Source organism: Molossus molossus, unplaced genomic scaffold (genome assembly GCF_014108415.1).
Source record: "Molossus molossus isolate mMolMol1 unplaced genomic scaffold, mMolMol1.p scaffold_m16_p_1, whole genome shotgun sequence".
Lineage (NCBI taxonomy): Eukaryota > Metazoa > Chordata > Mammalia > Chiroptera > Molossidae > Molossus > Molossus molossus.
Window position 1 is genome coordinate 133,985,580 of NW_023425344.1, and position 21,099 is coordinate 134,006,678.

The 21,099-nt window shown below is 39.5% G+C and overlaps 1 pseudogene; it reads right to left on the reverse strand.

The window, feature by feature from the left end:
* LOC118639870 overlaps positions 1–21,099 on the reverse strand; it is an 88,919-nt pseudogene that overhangs the window by 65,822 nt on the left and 1,998 nt on the right.

A 21,099-nucleotide genomic window follows, 5' to 3' on the forward strand; every position in this document is an offset into this window, starting at 1 on the left:
ATCCAGGAAGTGTTGTCATAGTGCCTTCCACTGTAACGAGGAATTTTGGGAGAACAGCAGTTCCTAGAACAAGAAGGTCAGACAATTGCTGAGAAGGCCATTATATGATCAAACGTAATATGTGCTCTGCCTAGGTTCCTAAATCATAATTCCAATCCCTCCTTTCCCTAGCTATGCAGAAATAGGTTAAAAAATTTAAAGCAATCTAAGGAACATGTCTTTAGATTTTGCTTGCTCATCTTTATACCAATATCAGGATTTTTTTATAGCTTTAATTGTTCAGCAGATGATATATATGAAAGGTCATATGCAACACTAATGTTAATTAAGAAATAAACACACAAATTCATGACCTAAGCTGAATAAATAGCATATTACAAACACTACTGAAGCTCCTGGTGTACATACTCTGCAACACTCCTCTAACATCTTATTTAATATGTTAAATATCAGTATATGCCCTCTTTTAGGCAGGAAGACAACAGAAGGAAATAATGTAGGCTCTGGATAAGAATTCTACTTTTTCCACTTATTACATGTATAGATTAGGCAAGTTATTTCATTTCCCTGTGTCTCTCTCTATTTCTTCATCTGTAAAATGGAATTAAATTGTTCTTATCTGACAGAATTGTTAGAGGATTATATGAGAAAATGTAACATTCTTAGTAATAGTGAAAATCTGAAGCCCAGAAACAATTTAATATACATATTCATTAATAAGAAACAAGTTAAATTGGTAGACTCAAACAAATGACTACTGTGAAACAAGTCATATCACATTTATATTCCCCAAACACAGGCAGGCTTCCTCCTACCAGGTATGTGGCCAGAGCTCAATCTGGAGCACAGAGGCTGAGACAAAGAGGGAACATGCTTACTTGTGTCATAGTGAGGTGGAAAGGTCATTACCGAGTTTTGGCTTTCTCCTATGGAGGAAAGATGGGCAAAGACAGGGAGTTGGGGACCTGAACAAGAGAGGATGCACAGAAACTTTGATGGTCAGCAAGAAGCAGGGTGGTCAGTAGCATGGAAGAGTGAAGATGTGAAAAGCCAGGAAGGGGCACCCTGTGGTGGTGGATGGGGGAGGTTATTGGCAAACTACAGCCCATAGGCCAAATTCAGCCCACCGCCTAGGTTTGTATGGCCCTGGAGCAAAGAGTGTTTTTTTATATTAAAATGGTTCAGAAAGAAATAAAAAGAATAATATTTCATGACACATGAAAATTATATGAAATTTAGGTTCCAGTGTCCACAAATACAGTTTTACTGAATCTTGCCAAGCCCGACTATTTGCATGTTGTCTGCTCCTCCCAGGGCAGAGTAGTTCTGACAGAGACCATGTGGCTCCCACAGCCAGAAATATTCACCATGTGGCCCATTTCTGAAAACATTTGCTAACTCATGCCTTATGATACAACTCATGGATTTTCAGAAAGGTGATACTAAAACTATGTATATGCTGAACTCTCACTTTTCCCAGCATCATGCTAAGTTCTTCACATGTATTTAATATAATTCTGTGAACAACTTTACGAGGTAGGTACTATTATCAATCCCTTTTCACAAATCAGATATTGGAAGATTTAGGTGATTTTCTCAGGTCATATCATTAATGAGCAGAAGAGCCAAGATATGAACCTGGGCCGTCTAATTCTAGTGAGATAATGTGCAATATCCAGTTTTAGTTTGCTTTCTTGCCTGTTGTATTATGTAATTCCTGCCAGTTATCTATCCTTCAGAAGGTCAGTATTGCTCAGTAAACAATTGCCTTCTGGTCTCAGTCTTGATGAGAAGAAATAGGAGATTTCCTGTGCCTACACTTGGGGCAAAGAGTCAGTGGAATAGGACCATAGCCTGGAGGAATGGTAGCAATTTAATTACATTTGATGGCATCCTAGAATGGAGGAAATTACCATGTATGTGCATGTGTGTGATATACACAGAAAATGTCTAGAAGGATTCACTCAAACTGCAGATAGTAGTTGCCAGTGAAGAGTGAATGAATAATATAGAATTGGGAAATGTCTACATTTTAATTTTATGTAGTTTGAACTTTTTAAGTGTGGTTGTAGTCTGTGTTGCTATTTTATAAAAAACCTATATAATATGGGGAAAAAACTCTCTGGACTGGTTTTTACTTTTGTGCAGTAAATTAGCTTAACTCTCCTCTAAGTACCTTAGGTACTGAGAAGAGATAAATTGTTAAATAATTCATCTCCCCTAGATAGAGCCTAAATGAAAAGATTATCTAGCCACCAAAGAACGCCTTGTCCCACAGGAGTGGCTCAGTTGGTTGGGCATCACCAGTGCCCCAAAGGATTGACGTTTTGATTCCTGGTTGGGGCAGGTGGGGAGGGCAACCAATCGATGTTTCTCTCTCTCTCTCTCTCCTCCTCCTCCTCCTCCTCCTCCTCCTCCCCCCCCTCCCCCCCCCCCCCCCAGCATGTCCTCAGGTGATAATTTTTTAAAAATGCCTGGCTCCTCTACTTGGAACCTATTGTGTAGAACAGATTAGAAATAATCTGATGGGGTGGGGAGGAGGGTGTCAGTGGGGGGAAAAGGAGGGACATCTATATTACTTTCATCAACAAAGATAAATAAAACTTTTAAAAAAGAAAGGATGGTGGTTTAGATTAGGGAGTTAGAGATCAAGGTGGTAAGAAGTGGCTAGATTGGGATTATTGGGGAAGGTAGAGCCAAAAAATTTGCTAGTAATCAGATGTTGGATATGAGAGAAATAAAGGAGTCAAGAGTGACTCTCAAGCTTTGACTTAAGCAAACATTTTTGGGTGAATGGTGGTGCCATTTGCTAAACTGATGACACCAAGGAATCAGATTTATGTTGGCAGGAAGAGATCAAGAATTTTGTTTTTTGACATATTATGTTTGAGATGAAGGGATGCTGTTGTTAATATCTTCAATTGACACACCGTTAGTAACAATGGTCCCTTAACTTAAAATTTTTACCATTCCATATATACTCTAAAGCAGAGATTTCCTATTGCACATCAGGAATCAAGAGATGTGCTGGTGTTTGTAAATATCTGGTAAAATATGTCTCAAAGAAATAGGAGGATTGCCCAGGCCGATTTGGCTCAGCAGTTGGAGCATGGGCCTGTGGACCAGAGAGTCCCGGGTTTGGTTCCCTCCGCTAGGGGCATGTACCAAAAAAAAAAAGAAGAAGAAATAGGAGGATTTCCATTTTTGTTGTTGTTCAGATAGAGTGGGAGGAAGGGAGAGAGAGAGAGAGAAACATCGATGTGAAAGGGACACATCGAGTGGCTGCCACCCGCATGACTCAACCAGGGTCGGAGACAAACTGCAACCGAGGTACGAGCCCTTAGCGGGAACCAAACCCGGGTCTCTCTGGACCACAGGCCGACACTCTAACCACTGAGCCAAACGAGCCAGGGCTGAGGATTTCTATTTTTTAAGAAATAAACTATCTCTCACCAATTAGGCTTTAAGTCAAATGTTCCTGATTTTATCATTTTCCTGAAGTACCTACATTATGAGAGAATTAAAACATTAGTCTAATATTAGATTGGGGGATTTACATAAGCATAAATTCATAGCAGTGGCTGGACAAGATCCTTTTTGTTTCATGCCACTGTCTGTATGTAAAATTAAGACACCTATTATTTCATGAGACATCTATATTGATCACAATATCTCCAAAGATGAAATGCAAGAATTTAAGTAAACCAGAAAAAATCGTTTTTTTTTTCCAGCACCAAGGGTGATACCAGAATACAATGTGTTTTAAATACTGAGAGATGTTAGTATTTAGTGGAGTCATATAGAATGTGTGAATTTTCCCTGTTGTTTGGCCAATGAAACAATAAAATAACTCCTTATGATGTCAGCAGTCACATTGTGAATTTGAATATTTGTGAGCAAAGTTCCCCTCAGAAATTCTAGACCAGTATCAGAATCCAGAGTGTGATATTATAATATATTTTACATAGAAATGAAGTGATGAATCCTTCCATGTTTCTCTGGCAATAGAAGAAAAAACTAATTAAATTTTTCTTTTAGAAAATGTAAAATATGAAAGAAAAATCTAGGATATCCAAGAATCTGATTATCATTCAATGAAGTTCATTGTCTAATATCCAGTAATTTTATTTACTAGGTATTCAAGCCTCTACTTTAAAAATGTACTTAGCAAGTATGATGCAAAAGCAATAAAACCATCCTTGGAGACAGAAACTGCATTTAGTAATTTTAACTGTAACCATATTAAAAACATGTTCATGCTGAGCCTATTTCAGTCACCTAAATAGGTAATTTGAAGAGTCTATAAATATAAACAGTGTAAATAACCAAGCATTAGTGACAACCTTATGAGGTTTTTTAGGTCCATAACATTTCTTTCTACAGATTTCTTTTTGTGGATCTTTGACCTGTATCCCCAAACAAGAGTTCAGTACATTTGTTGAGGAAATTAAACACACACACACACACACACACACACACACACACACACAGCCTGGTCCATGGAGGCTCAAGAGTGCTTTATCTTGTCCAAAAGAGTAGCTTTCGATGGTGTGAGAACCAGCAAGGACACCGAGAGCAACAGTTTCAGGTGGCCCCTGTTCTCCCTCTGCCTCAGCTATTGGTTCACTGCTTCTTTTTTGTTTTCTTTTCACAATCATTAAAGAAGTTTAGAAACATGATATTTCTGACTAAAGTTGATGATGAAATGCTACTGGCACAAATAAAAATTGGTCTTAGTGCAGCTGAGTCACACGCACAGACATCTGATAGTAATGGCTGACATGTATCTAACATTTTCTTTGTGCTCCCTCTATATCATTTATTCATCAATACAGTGGTATGATGTAGGCATTGTGACCAGCCCATTTTATGGATAAGGAAATAAACCTTAGTGGTTAAATAACTTGTCCCAATCTATCCAGCCACTAAATGGACCAGCTGGGAACACTGTCATGGTTTTCTAAGCAGTCACACCAGTAAAATCTCCAGGAGCAGCAACCATGGTCTCCCAGGCATCTGGGCTTTTTTTAAAAATTTAATTTAATTTAATTTTTATTTATTTATTTATTTATTTATTTTTATCCTCACCTGAGGATATTTTTCCATTTTTTGTACAGATAGAGTGGGAGGGAGAGAGAGGAAGGGAGAGAGAGAGAGAAACATCGACGTGAAGGGACACATCGAGTGGCTGCCACCTGCAGGACCAACCAGGGCCGAGGACAAACTGCAACTGAAGTACGTGCCCTTAGCGGGAACCGAACCTGGGTCTCTCTGTACCGCAGGCCGACGCTTTAACCGCTGAGCCAAACTGGCCAGGGCGGCATCTGGGCTTTTGACTAACCCCAGATAATACACACAGCACCTCCTCCTCATCAACTTTTCAGGAGACTCACTACATTGCTGAGCCCTTGGGTAGAGAGTAATGAATGCCTGTCCTTAAAAAGCAATATCCTGGGGGCTCAGGAGAGCTAACGGAGTTTAAAGCTAGAAAGGCTCAGCCAATGAACAGTTACTCATCTGGCAAAATCTGGTCAATGGGTAAAAGGAAAAATCAATAATTGTCTAATAAAACTATATTTCCTTTTCCCGCAAACTAATTTGAAAAGGATTCTACTTTTAGCGTGTAAAAACCTAATGTTGAAAGAAATCTTAGAAGTAAAGAACAGATTATTCTAGTTTATTTTTATTTTCAGTACATTCTTGAACATGAATGAGTCTTTGTTTTAAAATTTTATATATTCTGAAGTTTTATAATAGCAAAAGATGGCTGGTTTCCCACCTTAAGCTTCTCCAGAGAAAAAGTCTTATCCTGAAGCAATTCTAGTTAAAAAGCTTCAGCAAGCCCTGAAACCAGTTTGCAATCATGAACAACCTTGTTCTTGCTCAAACTATTTCCCTCAAAAGTCATTTCTACTTAGGCCTTGCCAAATGTGTGTGCTCCCTTATACCCTCCTGCTTCCCAGAATTCAACTCCAGTCAAATTTGCCTTGTTGCCTCTCCCAGCTACCCTGGTTCTGTGCACCTGAGCAGGGGACAGATCCAGAGGCTGCAATGCACTTAGGCAGGATTTTCCCTTTGGACTGCCAGCCTGAGTCAGGCCCAGGTGGGTGGTGATTCAAGTTGAAACTAACATTAGCTCAGTCCAGGCTTTTGGTTTTGATCTGTAGAAAAAAGTTCTTTGTAATTTGTGCCAGGGAAATGCAATGTAAAAACTAATAATAATAATAGCATGCGGAAAATTGTTACATAAGAGTCAGATTGCTTTATGGTCCCTCAGCTGGTATATTAAAAATGCTGTATTACAAGGGGAAAACGTAAAGTGGAGGAATATCACAACCAAGGTTGTGGTATAAAATACCCTTCCAAAGGAGATTGGAGCTCAAGTACTCCTTTTAAAGGACTTTGATGCCATCCTTTGTCTTCTCAAGAAAGCAACCCACTTGCTGATGCTGTTCTTGTCTTTTCCCAAATCTTGAAAGTATTGGAAAATGATGAATCACAAAGCCAAGAAGAACTTTCTCATTCTTGTGCTCATCATCTGGCATGAGACTATATGACTAACTATATAATATACTTTTTAAATTATCTACAAAAGGAAATCTCTTGAATTATTAGATTGACTTATATTTCAGGTAAATTTTTACGTGTAGAACATGGGCCCAAATTGACATCAAGGTCACTTATTTCTCCTTCCCCTTCAATTGACCATTTTTTTAACCTATGGAATGAGGTGTATAGTTGTAAAACATTATTCAGCTAATGAGCAAAATAAAAACCCTTAAAACACAAGTTGTTGTTAAAATGACTGTTTCAATTCTCCATTTTTAATGTAATGCAGACATAACATTTATCATCCGATTATACATACTCTATTTTTTATTTCTCTAGTTAATTATTTTTATTATTAATATTTTAAAGGTTATCTAATGTTCATAGATCTTGAGAATATCCATAATAATAATCAGCTTGAATGAAATTAAATATATTTTAACATGTGTCTAAAAAATTAAAATTTATCATTAATAAGTAAAAGCAATACTTTAGGTAGAACTTAAGTGGTGGGTATATGGGCGTTCCCTGTAGAATTCTTTCCGCTTTCCCATATGTATGAAAACTTATTAACAAGGAATTGTAAAAGAAATAGATTATACTTACCTGCTATGTCCATTGTTATACCTAAGAAGATACACAAAAAGGCAAATACTGGAAACTAAGGGGAAAAAGGACTGCAAAATTGAAAGACAGTTGCACTATTCTATCACTGGGTTTGGGCTAAGAGACACATTTTTGGACTATATGTGCTGTGAATTCTAAATTCACCTCAACTGCCTGTCCAGAATGAGGAGCACTCTTGGACTAAAACTACATGGGAGGCCTTGGCCTGTTTGGCTCAGCGGTTAGAGCATAGGCCTGCTGTTCAGAGAGACCTGGGTTTGGTTCCCGCTAAGGGCACATACCTCGGTTGCAGTTTGTCCTCGGCCCTCGTTGGGTTGTGTGGGTGGCAACCACTCGATGTGTCCCTTTCACGTCGATGTTTCTATCTCTTTCTCTCTCTCTCCCTTCCACTCTATCTGAACAAAAAATGGAAAAATGTCCTCGGGTGAGGATATAAAAAAAAAAAAAAATTAAAACTACACGGGAGGCATACAAGCTCTGTTGTCAGCTGGTCAGAGCTCCGCCCCCTCTCCTCTTAGGTACATCCAGCCCCACCTCACTGCTCTTTCCTACCATAGCTATTCAGATTTTAAAACTCCAGCCACACTGTGGCAGGCAGTGCTACATTTCAATATAAAATGATTTTTACACCCCGCCAGTGTGGCTCAGTGGTTGAGCATCAACCCACGCACCAAGAGGTCACCAGTTTGATTCCTGGTCAGGGCACATGCCCAGGTTGTGGGCCAGATCCCCAGTGGGGGGCATGCAGGAGGTGGCCAATTGATGTTCTCTTTCATCATGTTTCTTTCTATCTCTTTCTCTGTCTCCCTTCCTCTTTCTCTAAAAATCAATAGAGGAATAAATTTTTTTTTTAATAAATAAAATAAAATGATTTTTACAAAAAACTATAGTCAAGCCCTGGCCAGTTTGGTTCAGTGGTTAGAGCATTGGTCCATGGACCAATGAGTCTCAGGTTCGATTCTAGTCAAGGACACGTACCTTGGTTGCAGTTCATAACTGGCCCTGGCTGGGTCATGTAGGAGGCAACCAGTCGATGTGGCTCCATCACATCAATGTTTCTCTCTGTTTCTCTCTCCCTCCCGCTCTATTTGATAATAAATAGAAAAATATCCTCAGGTGATAAATTAAAAAACAACAAAAAGAACTATAGTCAAGAGGAAATAAAGGGAGAGCCCCAAGAACAGTGCCTGTATGGGTTATGCTTTCACACATATCACAACAGCTAGAAATAATGGCCAACTTTTTATCACAGCAAATGAGCTCACACTCTAGGAGGAAAAGTTCCTACTACCCATACCACTTCCCTAGGGCAAAGTATTGGTGACAGTGACTTGGGTATCAAAACCAAGTTTTTATGCTGAGTTGGTTACACATTGACACTTTTTGGTGCTCTTCATTTTATCTGCAAATTCTTGCTTCTATTTGGTATTACTTCCCTTCAGCCTTACTCTGAAAATGCCTTTACCTTGCCTTGCCTTTTGAAGGATAATTTCACTGGATATAGAATGTTAGGTTAGCAGGATTTTTATTCCCCTTTCAGGACTAAAGATGTGCTCTAATGTTTTCTGGTCTTCATGGTTTCTGGGAGAATTAAACTATCATTCTTATCATTATTTCCCTGAACGTAATGATTCCCCTTATCTTCTGGATGCTCTTAAGATCTGCTCTTTGTCTTTGGTTTTTAGTAGTTTGACTCTGATGTGTGTAGGAGTAGTTTTCTTTGTGTGTATCTTGCTTTAAGTCCACTCAGATTCCTGAATCTGTGGGTTAATATTACTAATCATTTGAAGAAATTTCTCAATCGTTATTTCTTTTTTTTTCTTTTTTATAATCCTCACTTGAGGATATTTTTCCATTTATCTTCAGATAAAGTTGGGGCAAGGGAGAGAGAGACAGACATCAATGTGAGAAACACATCAATTGGTTGCCTCCCCCATGACCCCAGTGAGGGCGGGGGATCAAACCACAAATGAAGTATGTGCCCTTGACCAGAATCGAACCTGAGACTCGGGCCAATGCTCCAACCACTGAGCCAAACCAGCCAGGGCTCAACTATTATTTCTTCAAAATTTTTCTATGTTCCACTCTCTCTGCTCTCCTTCTGGGACTCTGATTACATGTACAATGTTAGGCCATTATTGTTATTGTCCCAAAGAAGTCAGATTCTCTCTTTTTAAACTACTTCTTTCCCTCTTTTAGTTATATTTGGATACTTTTTATTGACTTGTCTATAAGCTCACTGAATTTTTTCTTCCTCTGCTGTCTCCAGTCTGTGAAATCCATTGAATGATTCTCATATCTGTTGTTTTTATTTCTAACATTTCTATTTGTTTCTCTTTTATACCAGCTCTCTATGGATATTGTCCATCTGTGTCTATCTTATACCCAGTACATCTTTTAACATATTTATTATAGCTAGTTTAAAGTCCTTTTCTGACAAGCCCAACATCTGGGCCTGTGTTTACTGTTTTTTTAAATAACAGTTCAAATTTTCTTCCTTCTTTGAATGTCTCATAATTCTTAATATTAGATCAGGCATTGTGCATGAAAGAACAATGAAGAGGGAGGTAAATAAAATTTGCTCCCAGAAAAGTGCATTCTGATTCTTCGCTCAGGCCGCTAGTCTCACAATACCAAAGCTGGCAAGGATGTAAACTGTAAGAGCTCACATGTAGGATGAATGAGTGCTTAAGTTGGTACAATGGCTTTTGGGGATGGTTTAAAATTATATAATAATACTCAAGATATGCCTATTCTATGCCTCAGAAATTTCACTCCTAGGAATACTCTAAATATATGTACAATCACATACATAGCAGTGTTGTTGACATTGGAAATGACCCAAATGGTCACCATCTGTGAAAAGGATAAACTGTGGTATTTTTATAAATTAGAATCTTATACAGAAACAAAATTGTATTAATTACAGCTACACACAATATAAATGCATCTTATAAACAAATTTTAAAAAAGAGACAAAATACATTATTCTACTTAATATTTTTTAAACAGGCAAAATTGAACATATTACTTATAGATGCATGAATATATGGTAAAAATATAAAGGAAAGCAGGAAATGATTAGCGTAAAAGTTGGAGTAAACTGTGACACCAATGGAGAGGGGGGTTGGGAGCAGGAAGGACTGCACATGTGGGTGGCTGCTGTGCTAGAGAATTTCTATCTGTGACCTACATGGCGGTTGCACTGACATGTGGGGTTTTAAAATTATTTGTTAAATTACACATGTACATTTTAATTTTGTTTTTAAGTCTCATCTGAAGATATTTTCCCATTGATTTTTAGATAGAGTGGGAAGGAGGGAGGGAGGGAGAGAGAAACATCGATGTGAGAGAGACACATCGATTAGTTGCCTCCCGCAAGACCCTGACCAGGGCTGGGGATTGAACCTGCAACCACGGTACATGCTCTTGACCAGGAATCAAACTGTAGACTCTTTAGTGCATAGGCCTAAGCTCTAACAGCTGACAAACAGCCAGGGCATACCAGTACATTTTATTTGTGGGTAATATTTGTGTGTGTGTGTGAGAGAGAGAGAGAGAGAGAGAGAGAGAGAGAGAGAGAGATTCTTAGTTTGATTTATGTGGTCCCAAAAAACTAATTGTTGACATCAAAATTACAACTAAACTAGAGAACAAACATCCTTCAGAACCATCTGAAATCAAGCCAAATAGAAGTCCTATAACTACAAAATTAAAGCAGCAGCCACATCAGGACTGGTAGGAAGGGCAGAGGCTCAGACGAGCTGGTCCCAGACCCACGTGTGGAGGATAAAAATCAGGAGGGATACCTCAGCTGTGAAGTTCCTCCCTGAGGAGTGAGGGGTCCCTGTCCCACACCAGGCCCCCAGCTCAGGGTTCCAGTGCCAGGAAGAGAAGTCCCCATACCTTCTAGCTGGAAAAACAGAGGAAACTGAGGCTGAGGGAGGCTGAGGCTGCTGGAGCCCCAGGCAACTCCTGTTAAAGGACTCACACATGGACTTACTCATACCCTCTCTCTCTCTCTGAGCTCCAGTGTGGAGGGCACCAGAGACATATGGGGAAGAATTGAGTTGTTTGGCATAGGGGCGAGGACCAGAGAGGCAGCTTTGTCCTGGACAGACATGCTGGCACAGGCTATTGTTCCTTTGGTGAGCCCTTCCCCCCATGGCCAGCAGATGGGCACCATATCTGGGACTCCAGCAACCTTCTCATACTCTTTGCCCCTCCCTAAGGCCCAGCCCCACCCAACTTTCAAGCCCACCCAAGCTGTTTCCAGTGCCTTTACCATAGGATTGGCCTGTTTTGACTCCTGCTTCAGATTTTCCTAAATCCTCTCAAACAAGCAGTATCTGGCATCAGCAAGCCCCATACCTCTTGCTAAGTGGCCTCAGGCCTGGCACTAGAAGCATCCAGCATTGGTTCACAGCTTGGCTTTGCCTGGACCCATCCAAGACCAGCACAAGAAGCAGTCATCTGCAGATCACTTTGTACCTTATGCCTGGTGGCCCTGGGTAGAACACAGGCAGTGGTTGACCTTGTCCCAGAGCCAGCACACCCAGTGTACAGCTTCAGACCATATTGAAGCACCATCACCCAACCACCTCCACAAGTGACACACTCAATGAATGGACTCAGTGGGAACCAGACCACTGCTAAAGTAAGTCTTGCTCTGTGTGGTGGGCCCCTGCACAGCTGATCCTCCAAGATAGTTAGAGGTCAATGGTTAATGGGCACAGCCAGTCCTTGCAGCTGATCAGCCTGAGTAAAACCCTCCCACTGACATACCAAGAGCAGTCAAGACTCAATTATAACAGAAGGGTATAAAGTCCACACAAGAGGTCCACCTTGAGTGCCCAGTTGGGTGGCCAGGGATGCTGTGCCACTGGACCCTACAGGACACCTAATAGGCCCCCCTAGGAAGCCCAGGAGACACAGCAACTCTACCTCATACATAGAAACAAACACAGGGAGGCAGCCACAATGAGGTGACAAAGAAACATGTCGCAAATGAAAGAATAGAACAAAACTCCAGAAATGAACTAAATAAAATGGAGGTAAGCAATCTAACAGATGCAGAGTTCAAAACACAGCTTATAAGATGCTCAATGAACTTAGTGAGGGCCTCAAGAGCATAAATAAAGGACCAGTCAGAAATAAAGGATGTACTAACTGAAATAAAGAATAATTTACAGGGAATCAATAGTAGAGTAGGTGAAGCCAAGAAGCAAACCATTGAGTTAGAATGTTATGAAGCAGAAAACACCCAATCAGAACAGCAAATAGAAAAAAGAATCCTCCAAAATGAGCATAGCATAAGGAGACTGTGGGACAACTTCAAGGGTACCAACATTTGCATCATGGGAGTGCCAGAAGGAGAAGAGAGAGGGCAAGAAATTGAAAACCTATTTGAAAAATATAACAACAGAAAACTTCCCTAACTTGGTGAAGGAAACAGACAAAGAAGTCCAGGAAGCACAGAGATCCCAAACAAGATGAACCCAAACAGGTCCACACAAAGACATATCATCATCAAAATGCAAAAGTTAAAGATAAAGAGAGAATCTTAAAAGCAGCAAGAGAAAATCAGTTAGTTACCTACAATGGAACTCCCATAAGGCTGTCAGCTGATTTCTCAAAAGAAATGTTGCATGCCAGCCCTGGCCGGTTTGGCTCAGCAGTTAGAGTGTCGGCCTGCGGTCCAGAGAGACCCGGGTTCGGTCCCTGCTAAGGGCATGTACCTCGGTTGCAGTCTGTCCCTGGCCCTGGTTGGGTCGTGTGGGTGGCAGCCACTCGATGTGTCCCTTTCACGTCGATGTTTCTCTCTCTCTCTCTCCCTCCCACTCTATCTGAACAAAATATCAAAAAATGTCCCCGGGTGAGGATTTAAAAAAAAAAAAAAAAAAGAAAAGAAATGTTGCAGGACAGAAGGGATTGGCAAGAAATATTTCAAGTGATGAAAAGCAACGACCTACAACCAAAATTACTCTATCCTGCAAAGCTATCATTTAGAATCGATGGCCATATAAAGAGTTTCTCAGACAAGAAAAAGTTCAAGGAGTTCATCACCACCAAACCAGTATTATATGAAATGTTGATGGATCTTTTTGAAGAAGTACAAAAATATGAAAAATAAATGGCAATAAATACATATCTATCAACAACTGAATCTACAAACAAAATGCGCAAGCAGAATAGAAACAGACTCACAGAGGTGGTTTCCAGATGGGAGGGGAGTTGGGTGAAAAAGATGAAGGGATTAAGCAGTATAAATTGGTTGTTAGAGTGATGTAGCTCAAAGGGAAGGGGAGAGGTGGGGTGGGAAGAGAGAAACTAAAGAACTTATATGCATATATACATAATCAGTGTACACAGAAAATAGTGTGGGGAAAGCAGGAGGGGGCTGGGATAGAGGAGGAGGGGGTTGGGTGGGAAAGAGGGACATCTGTAATACATTCAACAATAAAGATAAGTTTTTTAAAAACTAATTGTTCACTAAAGCAGGCATTTCTCATCAACAATAAAATTTTTGCTAAAAAATGTTTTGTCTAAAAAAGTGCAGTGAAGATGAGAAAATAACCATTTAGTTACAAGAAATCATTATTGTATCATTCAGAGACAGACAAGGATTAAAATGCTAAAGAACTGGTGAGCTGAAAAAAATCAATTTCATCCAGTGATATTTTTGCCACCCTTGATCTGTGCTGAATTTTTGCAAATTCATAGTGAATCTTTAATTGACGGTCTCCCTGTTTTCTCCTAGAAGTAGATGAGACCAGAACAGAATAGTTCTGTATTATACAACCAAGGCCTCTTTCACTATGGAGGAAGATAATGACTCATATATACTCTCTCAGAGTTTTACTGTCTTTGAAGGTATAAATTTTCAAAGTGTAGTAGCAGAAAAAAATAACAGTGTAACTTGGAGTTTTATTTATAGAAGTTAGAAAGCCCAGATTCTTAATTCAGGACCTCTATGCTGCTGCAGGAATACTTCATTCCTGGTTTTGTCCTTTATAGTTATAAAGACAATCTACAATTTTGTGGCTACATATAAACAAATCCCTGACTTTAAATAGTACTAAGAACTTACTGTGAAATTTTAAACTCCTCTGAAGACAAACAAAAATAAAACTAAAATTACATTCTGTACATACACATACAAAAACCCTCATCAAAACAAATTCCTATAAATGAACAAGTGTGGCTTTAAATTCTCAGAAAAAAAAAACAAAAACCTGTATGTTCTTTATGAAAACAATTAATTACATTGAGTATCCAAGTAAAAGAAAGTTAAGGAACTAAAGAAAAATCTTTTCAAGGGACAATGACTAAGAAAGTTAATGAAGAAAGTAAATATATGCATTCAGGTCATGACCTTGCTAATTTGGAACAAGTTGTCTTCAAATGTTTAAAATAATCATCCTGAAGAAAAGCACATTAAATCATAGTAATGTGATTAAATTAGAGTAATGGCGTCAAATTAGGCAAAAACTAAATTATTTATTATTTTCTTTAAAGGCTAATTTTGAGATATGGAAAAAGATGGTGGTGGGCAGGACCAGAGGGAGGGTGAGTGTGTGAGAGAGTGAGCGAGTGTGAGAGTGTGAGTGGACGTGAGTGTGGACGAGCAACCTCAAGCAGTTCAGAAACACAGGGCAGAAGATTCCTGGGCTGTGGACAGGGAGCAGCTGGTTACCACAGTAAGTGGCTCATCAGGGCACTTCTCCCTGCACGTCCAGGAGGCCCCACCATTTTGGAAGATCCCTGGTCTTTCTTGGGGGGAGGCAGCTGGAGTGGCTAGGGCCCAGTGATGTGAGCCCACCAGTGTATCTCGCACCATTGGTCCAGTGGACCCCATTGGGTCAACACAGACCAGTGCACAGCAGCGGTGCTGTCAAGGTACCTGCTGTGGAAGCTGCAAGCAGCTGGAGCCCAGCACCATCCCCCACAGCAGCAGCCTGATTAGAGCCAAGACATACCCCCAGCAACAGAGGCTCTGGAGCAGACATCCACCCCCAGGCAGCAGCAACACAGATTGGCAGCTGACACCCAACCCCAGCAGACGCTGAGCAGCAGCTGAGCCCCACAAGGCAGCAGCACTCCCCAGCCGCCAGTGGCAGGACCTGGGGCTCCAGTGGGACCTGCATGATACAGTTACATGTGGCACTGATGGGGACTGTGGCTTCAGTGGGGTCCATGTGATTGAGCAGCCTGCAGCACTGGCAGGAACCCTAGCACCAGTGGGGCCCATGCAATACAGCTGCCTGTGACACCAGCGGGGCCATAACTCCAGTGGGGCCTGCATGATCTAGCAGTACCGCCTACCAGGACAGACCAATACTAGCGACCAGTAGTCAGTCCTCCAGGTACCACAGCAGGCAAGATATGCCAGGCACCAGAAGTGTCTGGGAGGCACAGAAGTCTTATTTGATACACACTGACCTGCCTACACATTCCAACATCCCTCACTGGTAGTAGAACTACCAAATGGCTAAAATAAAGAGACAAAAAAATAACACCCAAATGAAAGAAAAGGAGGAGCCCAGCTGGTGTGGCTTAGTGGTTGAGCATCTACCCATGCACCAAGAGGTCATAGGTTCGATTCCCAGTCAGGGCACATGCCAAGATCGTGGGCTGGGTCCCCAGTGGGGGGCATGCAGGAGGCAGCCAATTGATGTTCTCTATCATTGATGTTTCTATCTCTTTCCTTCACCCTTCCTCTCTCTCTAAAATCTATAAAGAAAAGGAAGGAAGGGAGGAAGGGAGGAAGGGAGGAAGGGAGGAAGGGAGGAAGAGAGGAAGGGAGGAAGGGAGAGAGAAAGAGAGAGAGAGAGAGAGAGAGAGAGAGAGAGAGAGAGAGAAAGAAAGAGAGAAAGAAAAGGAGGATCACCAGAAAAAGAACTACATGAATGGAAGAAAGCAATTTGTCAGATAAAGAATTCAAAGTAATGATTTTAAGGGTGCTCAAATAATTCAGTAAGAACTACAAGCAACTTAATGAGAATTATAGAGAGCTCAGCAGGAGCTACATCAGCATAAACAAAGAGGTTGAAGCTATAAATAAAAATCAAGAGGAAATAAGAACAGCGTAGCTGATATGCAAAATAGCTTAGAAGGATTCAATAGTAGATTAGAAGAAGCTGAAGACCTAATGCTTGAGTTAGAAGACAAGGTAGAAAAAAACATCCAAATAAAGCAGTTAATGGGGAAAAAAATTAAAAAACAGGAGGAGAGTTTAAGGGAGCTTTGGGAAAACACAAAGCATAACAACATTTGCATCATATGGGTACCAGAAGGAGAAGAATCAGAGAAAGGAATAGAGAACCCATTTGAAGAAATAATGGCAGAAAACTTCCCTAATTTGGTGAAGAAAAAAGTCACACAGGTCCAGGAAATATAGAGAGTCCCAGCAAGAGAAACCCAAAAAGATCCACAGCTAGACACATCATAATTAAAATGGTAAACATTAAACACAAAGAAGCAAGAGAGAGACAGAAAGTTACCTACAAGAGAACTTCCATTAGACTGTCAGCTGATTTCTCAATAGAAACACTGCAGGTCAGAAGGGACTGGCATGAAGTGTACAAAGTAATGAAAGGCAAGAGTCTGAATTCAAGACTAACTACTCTATCCAACAAGGCTATCATTCAAAATTGAAGGTGAAATAAAGAGCTTCACAGAAAACAAAAAGCTAAAGGAATTTACCACCACCAAATCAGTGCTGCAAGAAATGCTAAAGGGACTGCTATAAGAAGAATAAGAAATAGAGAGAGAGGAACACAGGCATAAAATAAAAATGGAAACTAATAAGTATCTATCAATAATAACCTTAAATATAAATGGCATGAATGCCCCAATCAAAAGACATAGGGTAGCTGATTGGATAAGAAAACATGACCCATACATATGCTGTCTACAAGAGACCCACCTCACAATAAAAGACTCACATAGGATGAAAGTGAAAAAATGGAAAAAAAATTTTCTGGGAAATGAAAAAAAGCTGTTGTAGGAATACTCATATCTGATAAGATAGACTTCAAAATGAAGGCCATAATAAGAGACAAAGAAGGTCACTACATAATATTAAAAGGAAAAATCCAACAAGAGGATATAACCCTGGTAAACATATATGCACCAAATACAGGAGCACCAAAATATATTTTAAAACTTCCGGAGGACTTCAAAGGAGAGATCAATTGCAATGCAATTATAGTGGGTGACTTTAACACCCCACTGACACCACTGGATAGATCTTCTAAACAAAAAATTAACAGGGACACACAGTCCATAAATAACCAACTAGATCAGCTGAACCTTATTGACACTTACAGAACATTTCACCCCAAAGCTTCAGAATATACATTCTTCTCAAGTGCACACAGGACATTCTCAAAGGTAGACCATATGTTAGGAAATGAAGTAAATCTCTACAAAATTCAAGAAGACTGAAATTATATCAAGCATCTTCTCAGATCACAATGGCATGAAACTAGAAATCAATTACAACAAAAACATGTAAAAACATTCGAACACATGGAGGCTAAATGCATGTTATTAAACAATAAATGGGTTACCAGGGAGATCAAGGAAGAAATTAAAAACTTCCTGTAAACCAATGAAAATGAACACACAATAACACTAAATCTATGGGACGCAGCAAAAGCAGTACTGAGAGGGAACTTCATAGCACTACAGACCTACGTCAAGAAGCAAGAAAAATTCCTAGCTGACTTTCTAACCCTACAATTCAAAGAACTAGAAAGTAAACAAAAAGAAAAACCCAGCTCAAGTAGAAGAAAAGAAATAGTGAAGGTCAAAGCAGAAATAAACAACATAGAATCTAAAAAAAAAAAAAAAATTCAAAAGATCAATAAAACAAAGAGCTGATTCTTTGAAAAGATATACAACTTTGATGGACCCTTAGCCAGACTCACCAAGAAACAAAAAGAGAAGACTCAAATTAAAAAAATCAGAAACAAAAGAGGAGAAGTAACAACTAACAACATAGAAATACAAAGGATTATTAAAACATACTACGAACAATTATATGCCAACAAATTGGACAATCTAGGCGAGGTGGACAAATTTCTAGAAATACACAGTGTCCCAAAACTGAACAGGGAAGAGATAGAAAACTTGAATACACCAGTAACAATAAAGGAAATTAAAGATGTAATCAAGAAACTCCCAGCAAACAAAAGCCCAGGCCTGACACCTTACAGGGGAGTTTTACCACACATTCAAAGAAAAACTAGCACCAGTTCTTCTCAAACTATTCCAAAAAATTCAAAAAGACTGAAAACTTCCAAACACATTTTATGAGGACAACATATTTCTAATGCCAAAGCCAAGTAAAGACACTGCAAAGAAGGTACAGGCCAATATCCCTGATGAACACAGATACCAAAATCCTTAACAAAATATTAGCATATCAGATCCAGCAATACATAAAAAAAATTATTCATCACAACCAAGTGGGATTCATCCCAGGGATGCAAGGATGGTACAATATTTGCAAATCAATAAGTGTGATATACCACATAAACAAAATGAAAGATGAAAACCATATGATCATATCAATAGATGCTGAAGAGCATTTTAAAAAATCCAGCACCCATTTTTGATTAAAAAAACAAATGTTCAGCAGTGTGAGAATAGAGCGACCATATTTTGACATAATAAAGGCAATATATAGGAAACCTACAGCCAACATCATACTTAATGGGCAAAAACTACAAGCATTTCCCTTAAGAACAGGATGCAGACAGGGATGCCCACTCTAGCCACTCTTATTTAACATAGTACTGGAAGCCTTAGCCGTAGCTTTAGACATGAGGAAAACATAAAGAAAATCCAAATTGGAAAGGAGGAAGTAAAACTGTCATTATTTGTAGATGGCATGATACTGTACATAGAAAACCCTAAAGACTCCATCAAAAATCTACTAGACATAATAAATGAATTTGGCAAAGTAGCAGGATACAAAATTAACCTCAAGAAATCGAGGGCATTCTTATACACTAATGATGAACTCACAGAAAGAGAAACTGAAAAAACAATCCCATTTACCATCGTGGCAAAAAAATTAAGATACCCAGGAATAAACTTAAGCAAAGAAGTAAAGGACCTATTTGCAAAAAACTACAGGACCATGGAAAAAAGAAATAGAGGAAGATATAAAAAAGTGGAAGCAAATACCCTGTTCATGGATTGGAAGAATTAACATCATTAAAATGTCCATATTACCCAAAGCAATCTATAGATTCAATGAAATCCCCATCAAAATTCCAATGACATATTTCACAGAACTAGAACAAATACTTCAAAAGTTCATCTGGAACCAAAAAAGACCCCGAATAGCCACAGCAATCTTGAAAAAGAAGGACAAAGCAGGTCGGATCACAATACCAGATATCAGGTTATACTACAAAGAGACCGTAATCAAAACTGCCTGGTACTGGCACAAGAACAGGCATATAAACCAGTGGAACAGAATAGAGAATCCAGAAATGGACCCAAGGCAATATGCTCAATTAATATTTGACAAAGATGGCAAGAGCATACAGTGGAGTAAAGACAGCCTCTTTAATAAATGGTGTTGGGAAAATTGGACAGCTACACGGAAAAAAATGAAACTAGACCATCAACTTACACCATACACAAAAATAAACTCAAAATGGATAAAAGACTTAAATGTGACCTGTGAATCCATAAAAATTCTAGAAGAAAATGTAAGCCACAAAATTTCGGACATCATACGTAGCAGAATTTTCACTGATACATCACCTAAGGCAACAGACATAAAGGAAAAAATGATCACATGGGACTACATCAAACTAAAAAGCTTCTGCACAGCAAAAGAAACAACCATCAAAATGGAAAGGCAACCCACTGTATGGGAGAACATCACTGCCAATGTTGTACATCAGATAAGGGGTTAATTTCCAAAATATATAGAGTATTCATACAACTCAACAAAAGGAAGACAAAGAACTCAATTAAAAAATGGGCAGAGGAGCTGAATAGACACCTCTCCAAACCGGACATACAAATGGCCAAGAGACATATGAAGAAATGCTCAACATCACTAATCATCAGAGAGATGCAAATTAAAACAACAATGAGGTATCACCTCACACCTGTCAGAATGGCCGCCATCAACAAATCATCAAACAACAAGTGTTGGCGAGGATGTGGAGAAAAGGGGACCCTAATACCCTGCTGGTGGGAATGCAGACTGGTGCAGCCACTATGGAAAACAATATGGTGTTACCTCAAAAAATTAAAAATTGAACTGCCATTTGACCCAGTGATCCCGCTTCTAGGAATATACCCTAAGAAGCCTGAAACACCAATCAGAAAGAACATTTGTACCCCCATGTTCATAGCAGCACTATTTACAATAGCTAAGATCTGGAAACAGCCCAAGTGTCCATCAGTAGACGAATGGATAAAAAAGCGGTGGTACATATACACAATGGAGTACTATGCAGCTGTAAGAAAGAAAGATCTCTTATCCTTTGAGATGACATGGAGGGACTTGGAAAGTATTATCCTAAGTGAAACAAGCCAAGCAGAAAAAGACAAATACCACATGATCTCACTTATTTATGGCAATATAATGAACATAACAGTCTGAGTAATCGGGTAGACCCCGAAACATGGAAGTAGGGTACAAACTGACAATCCCCAGAAGAGGGAGTGGTGGGGGAAGGGAAGAGATAAACCACAGAAGTTATATGCATGTATGCATAACCAATGGACATAGACAACAAAACTGGGGATGGGGCGGGGGGGATGGGAGGAGGGTGTCAATGGGGTAAAAAAGGAGAAACATCTGTAACAAAAATAAAAGTTAAAAAAATAATAAGAAGAAATAAAAATAAAAAGCTTGCCCTGTCAGGTGGATTGGGGCAGATTTTT